Source organism: Schistocerca gregaria, chromosome 8 (genome assembly GCF_023897955.1).
Source record: "Schistocerca gregaria isolate iqSchGreg1 chromosome 8, iqSchGreg1.2, whole genome shotgun sequence".
Lineage (NCBI taxonomy): Eukaryota > Metazoa > Arthropoda > Insecta > Orthoptera > Acrididae > Schistocerca > Schistocerca gregaria.
Window position 1 is genome coordinate 109,310,547 of NC_064927.1, and position 25,006 is coordinate 109,335,552.

A 25,006-nucleotide genomic window follows, 5' to 3' on the forward strand; every position below is an offset into this window, starting at 1 on the left:
GAAGAACTCCTGTACCTCAATTCCTCGCTTAGGCCTTGTGTCTTTGACTTTCGATGTGGCATTCAGCCGATCTAAATTAAATGAAAGGAGGTCTTTCGTTAAAATGTTGAGAGGATTAATTCTTGCTTGTGTGATTGTGTGTTTTAAGAAATAAAGTTTATATGTTGAGTGCAACTAACTTATTTTGGCCCCTTACCACAAATATAACTGCATCCGTTCTCTCCTACTAGCCTAGGGATTTCAGTCAGAAATGTGAATATACATCTTATATTAAATTTCCTAATGATACTGGCGGCTCCGACATCTGGCGTTGTATTAACCCAAGGTTGATTTTGGAATATCTACTGTATTCGAACATTATGAAGTACCTTGAAGAAAACGCTTTATTGACACATAGTCAGCACGGTTTCAGAAAATATCGTTCTGCTAAAACACAACTAGCTTTTTTTTCTCATGAAGTAATAAGATATGTGCCACAGGGGTTTCCAGAATTCATCGTAAATTCCGATGCCGTCGCTAAAATACACTCATATGTGGTCAGTTATTGGCAGATTTTCCGAAGTTTTTTGGTGATAACGGAATCTTGTATGCATCGACATAGCTTTTGAATCTCCTGCCTGAGGGGCCAGTAAACTGGTGCATGATATCTTATATACCACACTTTTGTTCAATTTTAGACAATTTTATTTATTATGTGGACTAGAAGGTATCCTCACTTATTCACAGTGGAGAAAGAAATCGTTATTTTTTAAAAATATCTGAGCAATTATTTGTGACGTTCGGCTATATAAGTGAGGCTCCTTTCTTGTGTATTGGTGTGCATAGAATGCATTTTTTCTGTGTAACAATTGACCATGGCAATATTTTATTATTGTGCCAAATTCGGTGGTAATTCTATTTTCTTCCAAATTAAGTGAGTGTGCTTTGCGGAGTGGTGCCTAAATGCTCCATGTCCGTGTGGCGCGAATTGGTGTTATATGCCTTCAGTTTTTATTGTATGTTGTAGATTTTAATAGCAATGAAATTTATGCTATTGTCGTCGTCTGCTACACAATTAATTTCATACCATCGTGGAAAATATTGCATTGTGTAAGCAGCGCTCGAGTCCCCTCCCAAGGGTAATCATGTACAAGCAATTTATCATCAAAATAACTCAAGTAGTATACTGTTTTTTATGGAGCCTGTTTACTTGCTTGGAAACATTAATTTCCAAAATAATCGGAGATACATTTGTCAGGAAGCTTGATCTTGACCCTCTTCCTGCTCATAAACTTTCCTATTAAAATAAGCTGATTATGAGACTATATCATTTGCAAATGCCGGTAAATTCTAATTTTTCTGAGACAGACACACTGTTATGTTTTGCTACATTTTTAAATAACGTAGGACCCTCATACTGCTGATAAACTTTCCCATTAAAAGTATGCTGACTGTGAGACTATATCATTTGCAAATGCTGGTAACTTACATTTGCGTTGTCTAGTCAAGTATTTCATTATGTTATATTCTCTCCCTGGAGATGGGAAACATTTTTACTTCCTTCTTGTTCATTTTTCCCTAACTGTAGATCAAAGTATAGTTTTTTATATATTCATTTCCAGATGTTTTGTTCTTTGTTTCTATAACTGACGAAAAATATGTTTTACATTCTGTGAAATGTTTCAACCATTCCTTTGTACATTCTACTGTTTACTATCTTGTCCGTGTAACGTTCATAAATTAATTTGCACAAAGAAGGTCTTTAACTTGTAACTGTTTACGTTTTGCGAGGAAGTCATTGGTTCACTCCTTCATAATACTCGAAACAACTAAAACTTCCTGTCACTGGAAAACCATGAGAGACCACTCGGAATTTCTTAATGTAGCCACTCCTAAAAATCCACTCTTGGTGGGAACGCCTCATTTGCGAACTGCGCATTATACCGTGAAGGTCGTGTCCACACTAACATACATGTGAGCCCGGAGGGTGTTCAGAACTGATCGGAAATTCCGTGGCCCATAGCTAAAATACACTCTTCTGTGGCCAGTTAATGGTAGATTCTCCATTGTTCTAGGTAAGAAAGCAATCTTGTGTGCTTGGAACCAGGGTTGGAAACTGCTGCCTGAGTTGGCGGTAAAATGGAGCATGAAAGTTTATTAACCCCAATGTTGAATTTTACGGAACCAGTCTTTATGCTGTAGACTAATAGATACTCTAATTCATTCGCAGTGGAGAAATAAATGGTCGTTTTTAAAACCTACATGGCAATTATTAGTGATTTTAGCCCAGATATCTGTTGCCTGATTTTGAGCACGATATTTGTTCATTTTTAATTTCCTTGTATATTATATGATACTATGTAAGCAACTGTTCACTCTCATCTCTAGCGCTAGTGTGTGGTAGCAAGACCTTCTTTCTTCTGGTAAACTTACCCATCGAAAGTAACCGAATTATGCAACCATATTCCCTACATAATGTCAGTAACTTCCGATACTTCGAAGGCAGACATCGTATATACTCTTCTAAGATTTGGAAAAAGAAAGCGAAATTGCAAAGTGTTTTCCGTTTTCATCATAACCGTGCCTACTGCTATTGAAGTTCGTATGTTTTCACTTCTATCTTCTTGGTCTCCCGTGAAGACAAACTGATTTTTTCGCAAGTTACACAATATCATCTGTAATAGGACTTCTAGTAGTCGATATTTCCTTTATCTGGAGCATTAGCTACAATTACTCTTGGTATTGGTTTTGTACCATCAATCTACAACAATACAGTGCGTCATTTTGAATTTCATAGACAAGCGTCTTAGCTTACTATTTTCTTGCGATGTAGAGGCAACACCTTCACCTTCTCTTTCTTCGTGCTTTACACCGCTGAATATCATAGTATAGTCGTCTACAGTTTAGTTCCACATGTTTTCGTATGTGTTTCGGTAATTTATGAAGAAAATCTGTTTCATACTCTTTCAAATATTTAGCTGATTCGAGCCCCTTAAGATCAATTCCCTAATGTACTAGAAGGAAGCTTTCCGAGGTTAATTAACCCATTGTCTCTTGCTCCTGTTTCTCACCCTTGTCGTATCCCAGTTATCCGTTCTGCAGTTTACTTTCTGTAACGTCTAGTGCTGTATACCTTGACACCTACAAAACGTATACTGGGTACTCCAAATACGTTTATTCCGTCTCTGAGTGGGGTAGTGGCCCATCGCTACTACAGAAATTTTCCCATGAATGATCCTACCACCCACTACACTGTCATCTATCAGCTGATTTAGAATCTATGAACTTTTTTTTACTTTTTGAATTGTGGGTGGCAAACCAAGTCGTTCTGATGTTGTAGCGATCATTGTTTAAACTTATAAATTTTTTTGTGCGTCATTGTGAACTGGTGACGACGAGTTGTCAAACAAATTTGTGAGCATATCAGATATATCAAACGCATTATGTAGAAATGTGGATAAGCTGTGGAACTCAATACCTGACCAAATATTTACGTGCAATTTCCAGAAGTTCATCATTATTGAAGTATCATAATTTAAAGTGGAGCTGAGCCCAAAAGGGGCCGCAGGAGAAATTTTTATATCGATATCTTTGAGAAGAGTGTGGAGAGGCCAAAGTATCATGTTTGGTCATTTCATGATAATAATTTAAGTAATTGTACATATGGATTTTCTTAGAGTTACTGGATATTGTGAAGCTTACATTATGCCTGTGTCATTTCAAAACAGTTAGTGAAATGATAGATTATTGCGGAAGAATTTTTTCCAGAAGTTAATTGTCTTCTCAACATGTGAGTGAGGTTGATTTTTTCCATTGGTTTCCAGCAAGGTCCACGGCTGGTTGCGAAATTTGTTATTATAAAGTTAGTTCCATGTGTAATACTGGATATGTTTGTGAATGTGGGTTTCATTATGACCCTACTTTGACTGATATTTTACTTATGTACAGAAGTGCATGACAAAACTATATTGTGGTGCAACTGAGGACAGTACAGTCTCACCAACAAAGCCAAAGGCACCTTATACCTCTTCGCTCCATCTGTAGAACGAAGGAAATAAGACTAACGACCAAAATGCTGATACTTGAAAGTAATGTAAAATCTGTGCTTCTGTGTGCATGTGAAACATGGAAAGTGACAAAGCAACTAATCTCTAACCTGCAGATATTCAAGAACAGGTTTCTGTGGAATATCCTGGAGATAAGGTGACCAAATGTTATGTCTAACAAAACACTCAAGAATATAGCTGAGCTGCTGATAAGAAGCAGGAAGTTGACATGGTTAGGACACACATTTAATAGTCCAAATAAACACATTGTGTAGGAAGCACTTTATCGGATGCTGCATGGACGATGAGGACGAGGCAGGCTCAAGATGAGGTGGAGATTATCAGGTAAAGCACAAGGTCAATACCAAGGAAGAGGATGGGAGAAACTGAAAAAAATATCAGAAGACAGAGCAAGATTGCAATCCTTTATTGGAGGCGTACGCTGTATTATTACCTCATCTTTTTCATTTACCTATCTATCTTATCTTTTTCTGCTGCTTCAACACTCTGAGCACTACTCCAATTACTTTTTTATCATTTAAATATTGTCTCACATTTACCAAAAACCTAAGTACACTTTAGATTACATACTTCAACCATTCTGTAGCTTTTAAAACTGAACATGCTTCTTTCATTATCCAACTTGCTTAAGGCTCAACTGACACGTAACTCGATTAATTTTAGTTCTGGTAATTCTTTCGATGACATAAATGTTACGGCGTTATGGACAAACTTGTTGCTGTGTTAAACAATAAATCCTAACAAAAACATTTCTAACGTAAAAAGAGAGCAATTATTTATCATTCACTTTTCTAAAGTGAGGTACTAGCATCATTATGTAGAAAACAGGTTTGTGTAAGGTACAATAACGTAAGTACATGGATGATCTATGTAAGGGAGATGAATTTTAAAACAGTATGAAATGCTGTAGAAATGGGGGAGCCAACAAAGACCAAACTCTTCCATTTGGTGTGCAAGATATATGAGACATGCAAAGTATCTTCAAACTTCAAGAAAAATATAATAATTGCAATTTCAAATATAGCAGATGCTGACAGATGTGAATATTACCGTACTATGAGTTCAATAAGTCATGGATTCAAATAACAAACACGAATTCCTTACACAAGAATGAGAAAACTGGCCGAAGGAGACTTTGGAATAGATCAGTTTGGATCGAGGAGAAATATATTATCACATGTGGCAATACTAAGCGTGCTGCTTACCTTAGAAGATAGTTTAAGGAAAGACAACCTTCTTTTTATGGCGTCTGTAGACCTACAGAACTTTTTTGACATTGTTGACTGGAATACTCAAATTTAGAATGTAGCATAGGTAAAACACAGGGAGTGAAAGCCTATTTAGAACTTTTACATAAAGTATTTTCCGTCCAGTTAACTGATGTCTTAGGAACAACAAGTCATATCTTTTCATCTTTATATTGGTGTATACTGTTTGCCCTTCAAGGTATTTTATGAGTATCGATAACAAAGTCTTCTGTTACTGTCATTTACGTAGAAATTTTGTCGCCCTTTGGGTTTTTCCTCTGTTAGTATTTATTGGTATTGTATTGACTACATCTGATATATCACTCCTGTTGAAAATATTTAGAGAATACGTATGCAGAATATAGTGTACACCATATGACATATCGAGAGATTTTAACTTTACTGAGAGCAGTTTTTCGTAAAACTAGGGGGATTCTCATGTATAAGAATTATGGATATTTTTTATAAAAATCTAGACAAGAGATATTCGTTTGATCTTCTGATTTTTTATATGTTATATGTTTGGTGTGATCTATTACAAGTCTACGATCTCAAAGGAGTTTTAGTTTCGATGCTAACCAGTGGGTGTTACGTACTCTGCATTGTTGTGCACAGGTACGCTTCTTAACGCTGCATACTGTATTATGTAGGTTTTAAGCGCTATTATTTCTACTCCTCTCTTTCTGTAATGTCAACGGCTGTATATCTTGACATATCGTACACGTATACTCGTTGTTTTTAATATGCAGTGGCGTAGAAATAAAATAAAAAGTTTGGAAAATATACGGCTATTTGGTGATTATTCTTTGCCAGAAAGAATGGACAGTGTCTTGAAAAGAGGATATGAGATGTACATCAACAAAAGCAGAACAAGGGGATTGGAGTGTTGTCGAAATAAGACAGTACCATTAGAAGGTGTAAAACTGACTTATTCTGAACAGTGAGTTCTTAGATTGGTTATGAAATGCTGTTAAATAGCGTGAGTTCGCCTCAAGTGTGTAGGTTGTTGTTAACATGAAGACAAATGAAAGGTCATATTTCTAATATTATTGAGATTATTTGTAAAGAATGATAAAGTGTGGTATTTTTGCTGTTTCTTAATATGTACTGATGCATTTATATGTATAAGAGAATTTCGTTACGTCTCAAGCATCCTTGCATGTTATAGGTTAACATTTGTATTCGGTTACACATGTGATAGGAAGTCCATTCTCAAGGCAAGGACTAGATGCTACCTTTGATGGGAAGTCCGCTTTGAACAAAAATACAAGATTCTTTCTGTTGTAAAAGTCAAGGTCAACTGAAGTAAAAATCTTTTGTTAACTATCTCAGATCATCATATAGTTAAAGTAGAAAACATCTAAATTAACAATTGTGCAGCTTAAGAGTGGCTTACATCCACACTATTGTCTTACTGGCAGAGCAGTACTCACAAATGTATTAGCGACCTAAAGCTGTCTTAATCATATGCATGTATGGATGGAGTCGTTGCTGGGGTGGGGAAGGTGTGGAGGGGAACTGGTATGCCAGACATTTATGAACTGCCAGATACCAGTTTATTCGAATAAAGTGTACAATAGATCTTCATGTGCTATGTAAACATTCCTTCTTCTAACTTTTTGAGTGATACAAGGAAATAGGACAGTAACAAAGAAGAAGAATACCGGAGTACCAACAAATTTTATTCTGATTAGAGATATGAATCTGTGAAATAACATTTATCGTATTATACCAGGGAAGTCAAAAAGTAATAAATTCTTCTTTTTTTAAGATGTTAAGAATGCAATTACTTGGGTTGACAACACAACATTGACGATTAATTTAAGTATTTTCAGTATAATTGACCTCTATTCTCATTATCTGGATCAGGGTTTTAACAAAGGCATATACATTTAAAGCTTTGGTCCTGTTTCTAAAGCATTTGATGCAAGAATGTTTTCACAGCGTCCTCATCTTGAAGGTGAATCCCAAGATTAACTTCTTTTAGGGCCGAAACAATTGGAAGTTTGATCGTCATTCAAAAGTAGAACATTCGCCATAACTTTCATTAGAAAAATTCTCTGAAGATGTGGTTTGAAGTGCTGGGGGGTAGTGAAGTTTCGGTCTGTATTGATTGTTCATCCCTGCGCCAAAAATCGACCATAATCACACACTCTGCATTCCACAATACTGTAATCGTAACGTCTCTGCCGACAGCACGGTTTTGAACTTTTCCTCCTTCAATGAGTTTCTGTGATGCCATTCCATTAATTGTCTTCTTGATTGTGGTTAAAAAATGAAACCAAGTTTCTTCTTTGGGCAAATTATTTCTAGAAATTCCTCTCCGTCCAAACGGAAGCGCTGCATGAGTTAAGAGGCCATTCTTATCCTGGCCTCTTTATCGTGATCGGTAACGTTCTTGGTACTCAAGTTGCAAAAATAGTCGAGTATCCTAGTTGTTAAATAATCGTAATTACCCTGAATTTACTGAGGGAGGTAATGCGAAACAAATCATATTCAGTCAGCCGGTGACCACCAAGGACGATGTCGATTCGCTGAATGTTGTGTGGAAGCCTTAAAGGCACCAGTCTGCCGCTCAGCGGTTCGTCAGCCAACAGTGTTTGCCCTTCACTTTTGTTACAGCGATGAATACATCTTCTAACTTCCCTGATATCCACTGTTGAATCGCCGCACACATTTTCTTTCTTCCATTAATACAAATGCGAGTTTCACCTTCTGCATTCAAAAATTCTATCACAGAACATCTGGTGACAGGGGAGGTTACTGAAGCACTGGTTTAGAAGATAAGCGATGAGGAATAGCGACAAATTAAATTTTTCGTTTACCAAACTGTATTTAAGAAGGTGAAAGTAGAAGCATTCAATCTTGACTAACCTTCGTACATAACATATGATGCAATAGCAATACCCTATATCTCATTGCTTAATGGTAAGAAATAGTTCTCTTTTTACATAAAAATGAAAATATTCATCGAAGGACTCGTCTTGGAACTATATTTCGAAGTGGGGAGTGCGACAGTATTCAGTACAAAGAAAGTATGAACAATAACGTCTTGAGTCACCGATTAATTAGTGTTTTATTAATTCACACATCGCATTATTGTTATTGGTAAGAAACAAGGCCCCCGAAGTAGACAACATTCCATTAGAACTACTGACAGCCTTGGGAGAGCCAGTCATGACAAAACTCTACCAGCTGGTGACCAAGATGTATGAGACAGGCGAAATACCCTCAGACTTCAAGAAGAATATAATAATTCCAATCCCAAAGAAAGCAGGTGCTGACAGATGTGAAAATTACCGAACTATCAGTTTAATAAGTCACAACAACAACATTTCTCTGAGCCCCTTCACTCACCGTAAGCCTTATTTTGCTGTCGTACGTCGTATTTTAGTATCGTTGCCGTGTCGTGCATCTCGTTCCGTGCATCATATTACTAGTGCAGAAAGGTACATTACTGACAGATGTAAAGTAGTAATTTAAAACGAGTTTTTAAAATTTCTAAAATAGCCATGAGTACTGGAAGATGCCTGTTCATTCAACCTTCGAAATTTTATGCAAGTGAATTGCTATTTGCTCTCTCAGATGGTTGTCTAATGTTACCAAATTGGTTTTTGTCTTTTTAATGATGTTCTAAGCTTGGTCCGCATTCCTTGCAATACCTAACCCACAAGCGAGGAGATTTCAGTGAAGAGCCACAACGTTAGGCAAGCTTTGGGGGAAGATTGTTGACGGATCCAGCCCTCTATCTCAGACCCGTCCTTTTCCACTAAAGTGCTGTCCACGTCGTTCTGATCTGACCAGAGACCTCTAACCAGCGAATGTATGTTAAACCGGTGGATTTTCGTTGTTTATCTGGGGTCCCAGGACTTCGCGCGGTACTTGAAAGGTCACAGACCACGGGCGACGTATTTCTGTTCTTGCGACTATATTGCGGCGAAAGTAAGGTGTACATTGTCGGCATTTATTTTCCTATGGTGCGTTTTTGAATTGTGAAACCCATTTATATCGTAGAGAGGAAGTTAGTGTGCAGGATAGCAGGAAGAAAATGAGGGTAGTCGTCGGCAAATTATACGCTATGCGCTCATATATTTCTCAAAAGAAATAACGGTCAGTTTATTGAAGAAACTCAACACCTCGCCGTATAGATCTGATTCAGAATCTTGAGAACTTCTCTGAGAACACTCAAACATCGACATGATTGTAACATGACGTTCTTGAGCTTTGGAAAACTACAGGAACTCCAAACACTGGTAAACAATCCTTGTAACACAGTTGGGGGATAATAAAATGATGAACATATAACAAGAAAATTTCTATTGACACTCCCAAAGGGTTGTTTTATATAAGGGATGATCAGAAAGACCGTCTGATTTCGATTGCATTAGAGTTCATATGGAATGTAGCGGGAACCAAATGCGGGTATATAAGCACTAACATACAGGCAAAGAGATTTGAGTGACATTCGTGTCTTTTCGAAGTGCATTCGGTAAATGCAAAGACATTTATCGGTACGAAGGCAGTCTTGTGTGCTTGGACAGAGATTTTGAATCTCCTGCCTGAGAGGCTAGTAAACTGGTGACTGATAATTTATATAGCACACTGTTGCTAAATTTTAGGGAATTTCATTTATTCTGTGCACCAGAAGGTATCCAAACTCATTCACAGTGGAGAAAGGAAACGTTATTTTTAAAAAAAGTTGAGCAATTAATGGCGAAATTGCGTCTAGGTAAGTGATGCTTTATTTTCGTGCTTTTGTGTGTATAACCTTTCCGTTTTCTGTGTAGCTAATGACCATGACAATATTTTATGATTGTGCCAAATTCGGTGGTAAGTCTGTTTTCTTCCAAATTAAGTGAGTGTGCTTTGTAGAGTGGGGACTAATTGTTCTGAGTTTGCGTGGCGTACGTTGACGTCATGTATCTTCAATTTTTGCTGTATGTTGTAGAGTTTAATAGCAATGAAAATTAATATATTGTAATCCTCATGCCTCACACTCAATTTCATACCGTAGTGGAAACTATTTTATTGAGAAAGCAGTGCTCAAGTTCCGTGTCTTGTGTCATCATGTGGATCCAGTTTATCATCAAAATAGTTCAGTTAATATACTGTTTCATTGGAGTCTATTTACACCCCAAAATATTATTTTCTAAATGATTCAGAGATACATATGCCAGGAAGCTTGATATACTATTGCACATGGCTGAACCCCTTTCTACTGACAATCTCTACCACAAAAATTAAGCAAATTATGAGACTATATGTCCTTTCCCATTAAAAGATTTCGTTAAACATTAATATTTAAATAATTTTTAAGAACTATAGTAAATTTCGTTCTTTAACATGTGTGAAAATATTTTTATAACGCTGAGGCATAAGAAGAAGCTACATATTCAGTCGTCTTGCATTATATTATATTTGTGAAGTGCAATAAATTGTAAAACAAGAGAGCGATTAGAGCAATGTGTTGTGTAGTTGCGACATCAGTTAATGGAAATTCCTGACATTGTTGCATTTAAAACGTTATCCCGGATCGTTTTGCAAGTGTTTCACTCTTTTTTAATCCATTTTCCGTTGTTCGATCCACAAATTTTGGAGTTTAACAGCTACTATTCTCACAAGAGAAACATACAATTCGCGTGACTTCGCACAAGGGCCACCGCAAATAATGTGTTAAGTGACGTCCACCCAGATAATGGATTAACAGGAGCCAAAATGTATCTTGTGACTTAATAAAATACGAAATTCTATATGACTTAATTGCATATTATTAATACCTTCTTTGAGAGATCTTTTTACATCGGTGAATCGAATGAAATAAACGACAAAAATTTATATAAACATGTATATAAAAACCTTGATTTTGATTAATACAAAGGGCTTCATAACGGCTGGAAACGAATGTTTTTTAGGAATATGGGGATGCCACTGAATGTAAACAAAAAGAAGAAAGTATAGAAGAAGAATATTTTGTTAAGTTACTGTAGCGTATTCGAAATTGATTGTAATTTACTTTCTAATAATACAATATGCAATGTGGGTAAGAATATAGTGCATCATGTTTCGAAGTCATAAAAGACATCTCTGGATGAGGAATAGACGAGGAGACATAGGAGGGATAATATAATGGTAACACATTCTTTTGGAAACCAGATTTTAAATCCTGAAACATTTCCATGGGCAGATGGTGACCATGACCTCAGTTTATTGGTTACGAGCAGCAGCGTATCAGTGAACAACAAACTCAAGAAATATAGGATACTAACGAGACTGTACCTGAATCAGTTGAAAGAAGCAGAGGTTGTTAAAGGGGTCAAGATAAGCATCAGATAACGTTTGACTGAAAGAGATGCAACCAATGAGACGAAAGTCGAGTGGTAGCCTTAGGACTCGAAGTAATCAATTTACAAAATAATTAAGTAGGTTGAAAGACAAACTCAGTATAAAACCGAGCATGAAGTTCAAAAATGGTTCAAATGGCTCTGAGCACTATGGGACGCAACTGCTGTGGTCATTAGTCCCCTAGAACTTAGAACTACTTAAACCTAACTAACCTAAGGACATCACACACATCCATGCCCGAGGCAGGATTCGAACCTGCGACCGTAGCAGTCGCACGGTTCCGGACTGCGCGCCTAGAACCGCGAGACCACCGCGGCCGGCGAGCATGAAGTACGAAGTACGAAATCTAACAGGCGAAACGAAAAAATATGAAACTAGAACCAATAAACAAATTGTACAGAAACAAGCCTGCAGTCCAAGGGCATGAAAGCGAAGTAATAACTTAATACGAAATTACGCAGTTTTGTGACCTATCCATATACGATATTAATTCTCTATGCTGAGTAGCCAATAAAGGAAAACTAGAAGAAATTAGGAAAAGGAATTGAGGTTCAGTGAGAAGAAGTAGTTTTGCGGATGGTATTTTAATTCTGTCAGAGGCAATTACCGACATAGAAAAGCACTCTATGGAATGAGTTGTGTCTTGGAAATAGGTTTGCCCAGAAAAAGTTTTAAACAGGGATGGTGGGCCGTAGTTGCTTCAAACCGTCTGAGACTGATGCAATAAGTAGAGAAAATGAGACACTGAAGGGAACAGATGTGTTCTGCTATTTGGGAAGCTAAATAACTGATTGTGACTGCAGTAGTGAGCATTTAATACCTAGACTGGCGATAGCATGACTAGCAGTTCTGAAACTGATAAATCTGTTCACATGTAATGTACATTTAACTATTAGTAAACCTGTTCGAATCTTTTTGTCTAGAGTTTAGATTTATACCGAAGTGAAACATGTACGGAAAGTAGTTCAAACAAGAAGACAATAGAGACTCTATAAATGTGTACTACAACAGAACGTCAGTAAAGAAAAATGCAGACACATCTTAATACACGAAGCAATTAACATGTTAGCAATAAAGGTATGTTAGTGGCGTAAAAATTGTATAGAGAGACCAAAATCTGAATACAGCAAGGAAGCTCAAATGGAACTAGGTGACAGTAGTTTTTCCACGATGAGTAGGCTTGCATAGGATAGAACAATATGGAGAGCTGCATCACACAAGTTTTCAGACTAACGACGACAACAACCACAACAACAACAAAATTTACCTACTTCAGTGATAAAAGTCTGTATAACAAAGCACAGTTTAGGCTATTCGGGTTCTATCTGCCTTTCTGTCTTTGAAACTGATATCTTATAAGTATATTAAACGAACTGACTCTGAAATTATCCTTGTAGTTGCGATTTGTCTTATTACTTTAAAATTCAGTTCTATGCACCATGGTAGTGAAACGATCAGTAACCATTCTTTTTTTTACTAATAAGTTTTCCTTTTTTTTTTGAACTACTCAATAATGATAAACTACAGCAAATCTCTTAACTAACAGAAATACATGCATCATAATTTTCAAAAGAGCAGCCGAAAAATACTGTGTTGGATAATCTTTCTCATGGTATTACCGACTATAAGGTGCATATTTGACAGAAGAAATATCCTACGAGTCGTTCCTGTTACCCATCCACTGTTAGCTACGGGGTCAACATTGTTATATCAGCTTTGTCAGCGTTAATGACATTAATTTGTCTGCAGGATGGCATTCGTGGAGTCATTACTCAACCTGAGCAGACACTGTGTACCCAATCTGTCTGCGTATAGTGTAGATATGTTCAAGTGCTAAGACATTTTCAGAATGTTTGCGTAACATGTAAATGAGGCGGGACCTGGGTACCAGCCCGGTATTCACCTAGTTGGATGTGGAAAACCGCCTAAAAACCACATCCAGGCTAGCCAGCTCACCAGCTCTCACCGTTAATCCGCGATTTAATCAGAGGCTGGCTCGCCTCCCCGTGTCCCGGAAGCTGATACTTTAGCACTGTTTGCTATCCGGGCGGGTAAACACTTATTACTATCGTTAATTTTTACCAAATGCTTTTAATCACATTTCACTTGTTGACAATGGGATTAAGATGTTATCCTCTGGCTGTCTTTACTTTTATGCAACAGGAAACCTACTTAGGCTTCACTTAAATGACCATTGTGCACACAGATAATTTAACACAAGTCTTGCAACACATTATTCCCAGGATGGCACTAAACTGTGCGAAAGGTCCTGGAGCACCTCTATGAGAGTCGAACACAAAAGAATTTCAGCAGCCAGCGAACAACACCTGAACCACATGTTACGTCATCAGATTTTTCTTCTATGTCGCTTTCATTGATTGCCAGGTTTTCCAGTGCTTGCCACCGCACCAGACCTGAACCATGTCTTACCTCGTCCGACTCATTACCTTTCTCTGCATCTTCTTCTTGCTCCTCGTCCTCAGGCAGCACCTCCAGGAGCCGGCGTTCTCTGGGCACAACGTCCTCTGCTCCCTCCTGTGGCGGCGGCTGCTCGAAACCCCCACCTGAGGAAGAGTAAATGTGATAGATGAAGAACTGGCATTTGTATTGCTTATAATTCACACGTGATTTATCGCTTTTAACTGGGCTTTCAACATTCTGTGTTTCAGGCATCTAATTTCGCACACTCCGTAATGGACTGGTATCCAAACTAAATACGAGATACATACACGAGTCACCGTTTAAACTGATAAACTCTAATCGGTGTAGCTTTGTCCTCTACAATGCCACTTCACAGAGTCATTTGCTCAATATCTTAAATGATTCTCTTTCCTGCCATAATGACATTGGCTTACTCTTTATGTATCACTCTTACTTACGCTTTCTCGCAGAGGGCATTACATATACTATTTCTTTCTCAATACACAAGAATAAAATTTACACCAATATAAGGTAAATTCGTTTCTCTTTGACTTATATACGATATAGCTAGCCGGATTAATGCTGTCAGAGTGTTCATGTCCTTCTTCATCTCCGTAGTCTCACAGAATTGCATTATTACATAAAAAGTATCTAGGTGCCAATTTACCCTTTTCCGGGAACATCGCTAAGAATAAGACTGTTTTGTAGTTCTCTGATGTCACTATGCAAATCAGTGACCTGATGACCATGTATCAACTGCTACCATTTCTGATCTAAGCATTTAAGTCACATTAAACAACGTACGTATTACCTAATCCAAGAAATGACGGAATAGTTGTCTTAGTACTATGATGAGAAGGGAGACAGAGAAATAAAGAAAAAAAACTGATTATTCTCCCTCCTTCACTATTCTCAAGCTAGTGTGTAGATAATATCCCTCCACAAATATTCCTCAATTACGTAATGGCATCAGTCGCTTCCACACCTCAAATATGCCTATGAAAAGATCACAGTTTAAGAATACTGTTTACAATGAAACAAAAAAATTCCAGAATCTTCACGACGCACAAAATCTCAGATAATGTACTAAGGTTTTGAATCATTTAGTACCACTAGAATTCACTTTAGATTCAAAATTGTACTCTAGACGAGCTGTGGGTACTTACAGTAATATTCTGGCAAACCTGGCCAGTCGCCATCCCAGATATTCTCCTCTCCTTCCACAGGATACTTATCTCCACAGGAGCTCTGAATTAAGGTGAGAACTGCCTCCAGCTCATCCCTGGAGCAACTGTGTACCAGAGGTACACAGCGAGAGTCCTCCAGACCACCTCCTGTCTACAAAACAACAAAATAATATGTGAGATTCAATGAAATATGTAATCTGTAAGAAAATTTTAGTAAATCCGTAAAACGAAATACACGTATAGTGATATTCTCCTGAAGCACTATTTATAACGTGAATGCACACAGAAAAGCAGAATATTATTCACACACATGCTGATGAAACAATTTTGAAGTCGATACTCACAGGTTCATGCTGATTACGAGCATAGTTCGGAGATAATAAATTTGGAATTGACAAGCCAGCAACGGCCATACCTGTGTACAGACCATTGTAACGTGAATAAAAAAATTATAATTTTATCAATCACGTTTACCGGAACGGTAGAAAATGAAAAAAAAGACCACAATAATTGAAACAAATATAGTCGGAAACGTAAGAAAGAGAGATACGAACGTGGATACACAGGTAACAGGTAGACCTAAAAGTGCGAGGGATACAAAATGGGTACGCAATTTGTGTGTCTACGTGAATACATTTATGTTAACTCGTATTTATCTACACGCCTTTACATGCATAAAGATGCAATTACTCACATAAGACTTCCCTATATGTGTTGCCAATTCATATCGAGTGCAGCATTGTCCGCCGAATGGTGTGGTACCGAAATGTAACTTATTGATTCCATTATTCGTAATAAGTAAATCACATAATTTCTAAAATCGTTTTGACACAACTTGCCTCTTATATATGAAAACGTAACGATGGTGGTGCTGTAAATATCGACCAGTTGGTAATTTCCATCGAAGCCGCGGACGGCGATTCTAAATCGATCACGTGACGGGGGCGGGCGTTATGATGAATTATTTTCGAGATGCTAGGAAAACCAAAACGATTGTTCGAATTTTTATCGGAAATGTGACACTCTACCTACATTTTTGCGTGACATTGACAGAGTTTACCCATGTTACATCAAAAATGGAATGCTTCCCGTAGCTTACACGTCAAATGGACTTTCTCATGATGACAACGCCGAAGACGAATGAAGTGAGTCGTTTGTTTGTAATTACAACTATTTTAGCAACTCTCTTCTTTTGTCGTTTCTGTAGTGACTACTATAAACATGCTCGTAACACCCGCCACCACAGTCCCGCAATCGATTTAGAATCGCAGGTTCTATATTGTGTTTGGTACCCGGGGCTTCGATAGGCAAACATTCTTGGAAATTACCGACTAGTCAATAGAGCAGTCCAACTGTAGCTTCCTAACTACAATGTCTCTGTCGATAGGCCTGCATCGATAACAGAGGCCACTGGAGTGAACATCGTGTCACAGTGGAGACAACATATTCGTCTGTATTCCGTATTATATTCCACATTCTTCAATGCCTAAAGACTTAGCGCATATGTAGTCCTTGAGTTCAGTCGGGACTCCAGGCTACACTAGCCTTGTTACTCCTACGGAGAGAAATATACAAACAGTTTTACGCTATGTTAGCCTTTAGCTCCTAGACGCTACGTAAAATAGGAACAATATTAAACTACTTGTAAAATGCAGCGTTCTTCAACTCAGCACCGGTACAATGACGTATTACCGGCTAGCTTCAACTGAAGGTATGAACAAAAGTGATAAGGATTATTTGTGAAATCTACGTAAATAATTCCAAGTTTCTCTTACTTCAGACGGTAATAGTGAGATCAAATATGGAGAGCCTCCATTTCTGCGCACAAATGTTTTGAAGGTTACTTACAGACACGCACGTTGCAGTTGACACCGTTGAAGATCACTGGTCTGGAAAACAACGTCCAGCACTGAGGTAGTAGTTATGAACCGCTAACGGAAATTTTTCACCAAACTTAACAGCAGGCAATGACACACTTGAGCATTCTCTGAAACGTATGTAGAACGGGACACATGGGAGTGTTTGTGCTGAAACAACTAGATTTCACCTCAACCAATCTGAGATTTACTTAAAAAATACTTCTTCCGGGGATGGAGGAGGAATGGGGGACTGTGCATACAGTGCTTGTCTGAAGAGGACAGTGTATTCTAACACGTTTGGAATGTCAGTTAAGGAAAAGATGTATCGTTAGTTGACGGTGTCGTCGAATTTGGAATATATTGAAAGTAACATTTGCAGCAAGGCCCATGTTCCAAGTAACAGTGGACAGACTCGCAGGAATGGAAGACGACACCTGATATATTCGGAGATTCTTGTGGTTGAGTTCAAAATGAATCCTGGAGTGAAACTTTTTTACGATGTAAGTCATGTCCATGAGCCGAAGCGAGCCCGGAGTTGTCAAGTAAAGCGCAAGGAAAGCAGAATTGCGGCGAGCTTGAGACAATTACTAGGGAACAATTCTTTAATTCGATTATTTTCCGACGCCGTCTTTATCATGGCGTTGAAAATTTGACGAAAAAATCTTTTAGATGATTGAAATTTTAAAACGCGGTACCAGTTTGTTGATTCAGTAATTGTAACAATGTCACTGTGTTGTGATTACACCAATGTAGTTAGTGTTCGTCATTACCCCAACGTCATTATTATCTTTGATACGACAGTTAATCATTTCCGTATTACAACCGAGTGTAGCTGGATTGATTACGTAACAGAATTGATATCATCAAACGAATCCACTACATTATTTTGTAATGGTAATTTAAATTTAATTTTCACACACATAGTAGTCTCAGCAATTAAGGCAGCAGCAACAGCACATTTTATAACTTTTGTGCTTTCTGTTCTGTGATCCCTATTGTCACAGGACACCTCCAATAGACTAACTGATTGAAGCTATCACGATATGATTTTCGGAATAAGCCTAATGGTGAGACAGACAAGGCCACGTGATTAATGTCTCTCCTACCGTTACCTACGAATTGTAGCAATAGTGTGTATCATAAGATCCAGCATCTTGTCAATCTAGCTGAGAATGCCTAAGTAACCGACGTCTGACATTTGGTGTCACACACTCGGATAACAGTACCATGTTCTTCCCCAGGTGTAACTTGCGCATGTGACGCCCGGTTTCACTGTGCGCAGACCATTTCATTGTCGGCATATGTGTGGATGGAGAACAGCAGCGCGTGTATCGTTTGACATTTATAACTGGATGAGGCGGTCGGAGTGGCCACCGGGACATGTACGAGTAGAATGGAAATCTGACCAACAGGGAATCGTTCACTGCACTCAGGACCTCCGTTGCAGCACGTGTTGCATCAAGAACATGCTCGCAGTGGATTATGATACACGGACAGATGTTAAGTGTTCGATCAAAGCTCAGGCTGCGAATTAGTTAATGTATTTTCCATTCGACGTACATGGCGGCATATCTCGGTGCGTGGAACTATGACTGAGCTGCTGTACAGTGGTGGCGTCCTCGACGCTTAGTTACATCCTTGTGCCGGTCCAGTGGTGGTGTGTATTCTCGTACATTAAGGTGTCCGAATAAGTGCTATTTGTCTTACGGATCAACATCTGCAATAGTGTCCAAGTCATCATCTGGTTGTCTCCGTCTAAATCACAAAGGACGTAGTGAGTTTTTCTCATGAGGTGATCTGAGGCTCAGAGTACCATTTATGTACGGGTTATAAATCTGCGACGCAGTTATCGCCTATGAAATTGTAATTAAACTTCAATGAGCTGGAAGTTTTCGATGAGGTGGTTGACCTTCCAGACTTGAGTCTCATAAAAGATTTTCATGACGTGATCCATGGTATTTTAGTAACGCACATTTCCTGAGATATCCTACGAAAATTTTCTTTCTTCTTTTCTGAAGGAATAAAACGGACATGAACGCTTTTTGTGAAATGAGTAGGCTATCTAAACGAAGAAAGTTTACTATCTCTTAGTATTATTAGTATAGATTTGTGGACTCGAGGTATTAATGTGAAAACTACCATAAACCTAAACCCTGATCACTGAGTAATGGAGATACGCTTGTAAAAATTAATAGGAACGGCACGAAAATTTACTAGCGGGCATATTCTACAGGTGTAGAAGACGTACATAACATGCACAAGAAACATGAATCTGGGGCGCTAGAGCTAATCCTACCAGATGACATGAATTGAGAGATAAATATTGAATGTCTGATAATGATTTAAAGTAACTGTTTGTAATAATCGTATCATATGTGAGTCTTCAACGTCCCTTCTTCCGTTATCTACCACGTCAATTGGAGATAACGAATTATCGTAGCTGTTACTGTGTAATAAGTAATTGCGCAGTGAAGTTGTGTTTCACGAAGTAATTCGCACATATGACGGACTTTAGCGACTGGGTGTTGGGGATATAGTCTCAAAGCAGTAATGCACTCAAATTCAGAGGATGGAGTTTTGAAGAAGTCTTCCGAGAGGTTTGGTGAGTGTGGTGGAATTATTCTCTGAAAATAATGGAAATTATTTCTATGTACCTTCATACGGACAGTATAATGCAAGTTGTACTTACACAAAGAAAGAAAAGCACTTTAAAAGCACTCTTAGTGAGATGCTGAACATTTCATCATGCTAACATACATTTTTTGAATTTGTCCGTACGGTTTGGTGCATCTGTCGGCATTGAAGATATGTGAGAATAGCCTATAGCAAATTTTGGAAAAAAATGAGGTGTGCGCATTAAGTTAACAGTACATTTACTACTATAAAATCAACAATATACTTCTCGCGATAGTAGGAAGTACTCTTTACTACAGAAAATTATAACACAATCTAAAGTAATATTTTCGGCAACGGACTTCCATATGTCTACAAAGCAAAATCCATTTGACACGTTGACGTGCTTCTCGCATGTAAATTAGAGTAATGAAATTATTATCTTCGTTTCAGCGTGATGCGAGTCGTTTATATTCCATTACGTAAGTGTATGTGTATGAGAAAGATGTACCTAGAGCCATTTGCTTCATTATACTTATGTTTATGCGATTATTTTACGACCAAACATTTTTCTCCATTATTACCTAATGCTTGGAGGTTAAATTATGTTACTTTGAAAAGTACTAAAATAACTTTCATTTCTTTTAGGTATATGTGATTTTAGGATAATGCATGCTTACAGAATCAACCTGCATATTTTACATGTTATGGCCTACGTAGAGGATAGACAGGAGGGCTGATCTAAGCAAAATGCACACATCATCAATTCTCAGTGTAATCACCGCTATTATCAACTGAGAGATTTGCTTGATGCAAGTGGTCACATGGACCCCATCCTCATATACAATAACGAAATTAACTCATCTTAGGATTCCGGTGCAAAAGTGCTCCAGGATAATGTCTTGAGGTAATTCAAGACCATATGCAAACGTTCGGCGTTGACGATGATGATGATACGTTTCTGAACAACCTTAACGGTGTTTCTGCGATAGCCAAATGTTCCGCAGAATTGTGTATTACTTCTTGCCTTATGATGCCGCCATCGTTCAACGATGATAATGCAACCCTCATGAGAAGTAAGTGATTTAATCTTTATGAGAGCATTCTAAGAAGGAAACCGGTGTGTATTAAAACTAAATGTGGTTTGCCTAATAAAGTCACCAGTGTCAGTGGTTCCCCTGCTAGCTAGCACCATACTCACCTCCACTTCGAATCTATCCAGCGACCATGGTGCCTTCGCCTACACAGATTTTGCTTGTGTTTACAACCGAGTTCCTTTCAAGCAAATGTCTCGTGAACATGGTGCTCTCTATGCTCAAACACAAGTTTGTACGCCAATGGTTTCCCCACAATTCATCCAAGTGAGACACGCTCTGACGACGATAGGTTGTGGTATCGGAGGTGTCACGTCCGCTTCGTACGCAATTGCTCCACATCTCAAAACGTCTTAAACTGTCCAAACGAAAGTGGATAGAAAAATTTCTCTGTCTCGTTTGTGTTTCTGCAAAGGTGTACTATGTAAGATGTCAGGTCTCGCTAATACTTTAAATAAGGTGACTTCACTTTTTGGAAAATGCTGTGATTATTTTAAATACTGAACAGACATTTCGTATTACTAACCGGGAAGTATTTGTGCAGGTGACGTATAATAGTATCAGACCATCACACATTCCTGCCCAACACTCAACCTGCCCCCCCCCCCACCCCTTCATCACCCTCCATCCATCAACGTTCATTCCCTATAATCTGAATATACTTCTCTGTTTTACGTAAATGTATTTAGAAAAATAGCTTACCACTGCTAGAGAACTGTAAGACACCAATCACTGGAGTGTTCCATGTGTCCCAAAACATTTAGAAAGGCTGCAGGCTGTTCTCGGACACGTTCACTTCTCTCCCGACATTATTTCACTCCAGCATTTATTTAAATAAAAAATTTGGGGTCTCACAAATAGAGAACAACTAATAAACATGAAGATGAGGCATCTCGCAGTTGATATGACTGGAAACCTTGCAACTCATTCAGAAATCGAAAAATGGTAAAGCAACGGACTTGATGACATGGAAGCCAATATCCATTGCATGCATAAGTTTTTCGACTCTGCTTTGCACCTAGATGACACACTTACCGCTAAAACGTGTCACTGATGTCCTCTTCGACATTACCTCACAACATGATGCTCAGACAGCGACAGTATAGACTTGTAGTAGGTGTTGGAACGTGTGGAGAATATCCTGGTGCCGCTTATATGCGGCGTCAAAGTGCCGCAGTTTTTGACAGTGCTACGTACTGATAGTTTTCAGCTGCAGTTTCGGTTTGAAATAATTAATTGTTGTATAATATTCTCCTCAATTACTCGTTTATGAGAACCCTTCTGTCCCTTACTGCCATTTTTTTCAGTTCAGTTAACATGGTGGAAGCTTTGCTTGTTCTTCGCACCCAGTATCCGCATTTAACTTAGCTATTAATTTAATCGTCAGAACAAAAGCAGGGCATCAAGTCAGAATACTTGATACAGGAAACTGATAGCATTGCTGCGTATTGCATTCAAATACATACAGTTTCAGGTCACCGACTTCCTCCTGATTGGACTTTTCAGAAGGCAGCAATGAGATGAAAACTTTACATCAAGGCAAATATCATCTTCATATACTCTCTTCGTCACAAAAAATGAAACTTCAAATTCCAATCATTAGAGAAGCATTTTACCCATGCAACAGGTGGCTACGAAGTGGCTTGAGGTTTTATATGCTGTTTTGGTTATTTCCGTTGTATATAGTTTTCTTCCCATGTGGTCTACATAAAAAGAATTGAATTACATTACATGCATTGACCGTTAGACTCACAGTTGAAATTCTACATAGTTTTCTACCCAAGTGATCTACATAAAAAGTGTTGAGTTATATTACATACATCGCATAATCTCACAGTAAGGAAGAAATTGCAAATGGAGGAAGGTTGCAGCTCACCTTACACAAAAGCACTGGTGGGTGGAGGGGGTAGGAAGGAGGGGAAGACAGCCGTTCAGAAAGAACTCTCTGCGCACTGGTCTGTTTCACTTTGAGTGCTTCCTTCTTTCTCCATCCTCTTTTTCACAACAGTGATTATAATAAGATGGGGTAGTACCAACATTATGTCTTCCTTATTTCATTCACGTAACAGAATCAGACGTTGTGGACTGACAGTAACACGAGATGTCAGTACTGTATAACATTTTTCAGTCCACAGTAGAAAGAAGAGAGAGCACAGAACGTAATCAGGCATTAATGTATAAATGTGAATGTACATGACATTATTTAAACGAATATTTCAGAAATCATTTCATGAAAAAGTGTGTTATATTTTCTAGTTGTGGTGCGACTAGACAACTGCTAATTATCTAGTTATCTCAAGCCTATTAAGGACATTCAGAATGACCAAGACTTCTTATTTTATGTAGCAAAGTATCTACCAGTAAAATGAAGGAAACAAAAGCAGCTAAGTGAAACAGAATGTGATACTTCCATCACTACCTGTACAATTAAGGTTTAAATTAAAGAGCACAAATAAAAAGCACATACAGATTAGCTGGATGCAGAAACAGACAGTAGCATTCATTATATATGTCAGTTAACAGGTTGTTATAATACCCAAAAGCAGGCTCGTAACATGAAACCAAAGACTGCAGAAAAAATATCACGGAAAAACACTTAATCCCCAAAAGTAACGTATTATCTAAAGAAATGTTTTATGGGGGCTGAAATTCACATGTTGTCCTCAAAACTAAGCGAATTATGTAAAGAAATATTTTACGAGTGTTGAAATTTACATGTTACACAGTTTCTCAAAGTCACAGATTGTACTAACACAGGCCACTTGATGCTATATGACTACATGCTAGCAATTGTTCCTGTCTACTGCCTAGCAATAGACAACAATTGATATATACCACGGATTTTTGTAAAGAACGTTGGTGTGCATTGAACGATGGAAGTAGTAAAAGTAAATGTTTCTCTCCTGGCCAGAAAACTGAATAAAAAGCATTGAGAAACATTTAGGTAGTAGAGAAGCCTCTCGTGGATGAAGAAAATGTAAACACCGTAGTTACAAAGCGCTGTATAAAATACTATTACATGTTTACATTAACGATAGTGAAGAATGTACCACATAAGTTAATACAAGTGTGTTCACAGAAGACAGCCACATTTTAATTACTGCTAAATCGCAAGATACATACAATGTTAGTACCTTTGATAGTATAAAAATTGGTCACAACGAGCAAAGCTACATAGAGGAGTTGAAATACATGAACTTCTGGATAACAATTAAAGATAACCTTTAAATCTCAACATAAATTAGACATTCCTAAACGGTGTCCCAAATATAAAATTTTTTGCTGTGTATCTCGATACATTTCTTCAGTGTAGAAAGTATAAAGCTACAAGCACAGAAAAAAAATTGTGCAACATAATACATCTATAATTCACATTAATGCTAAACATTTTGAGACAGTGCATGAATAGCAAAAGTTTTACTGACCATAATCTGGCCAAATACAAAACATATTTTCAGACAGAATCTCTGTCTTCTTCATACTGCGTTTTCTGCAGCTGCCTCGGCTGAGGTGTTGCTGCACTCATTTTCTCCGTTGGTATTCTCATGGCGCAGTTAAGGTATCCTTCTGTTAGCTTTTGTAGCTACTTGAGAAACATTGTTGGTATGATATTGGACTTCAGTTTCGTCTTGCCATCGCTTTCTCCACCTGGTCATCAGTGATATCTTTCTACAACACAGTAGAGAAAGAAAGCATTTGTATCATGATATCAAAAATACATGTAGTTATCACTACACTGAAGAGAGAAGGAAAGAGCAAGAAAATATCTGAAAAGACAGTAAGGAAAACTCATGAAAGCCATGTCAAATCATATGGTATCACTAACTGCATGTCACTCAATGAGGTGTTTGCAGCTCAGAAAAGTCTGTCCACATTTGATATATCGCCATATTTTTATTCTACTTTTATAGAATTATGTGTGCTATAATATATTGCTCACAATCAATATACATGCCAAATGTCAGATCTCACTGTAACATATATAACGCAATTCGTGTTATAATCTGCTGGAAAACAAAGATCACTTACTTCCCATACATAAGAATACCACGTCCGTTTCGTAAGGCTGCTCAGTCACTTATATCACCTCTGTTCACTGGAATTCTCCACTGCTTCCTTCTTTCCTTATTCCGCAAATATACTAGCGTACAAACTCCACTTTCTCCAAAGTAGAAGATGAGAAAGCAGCAGAAAATG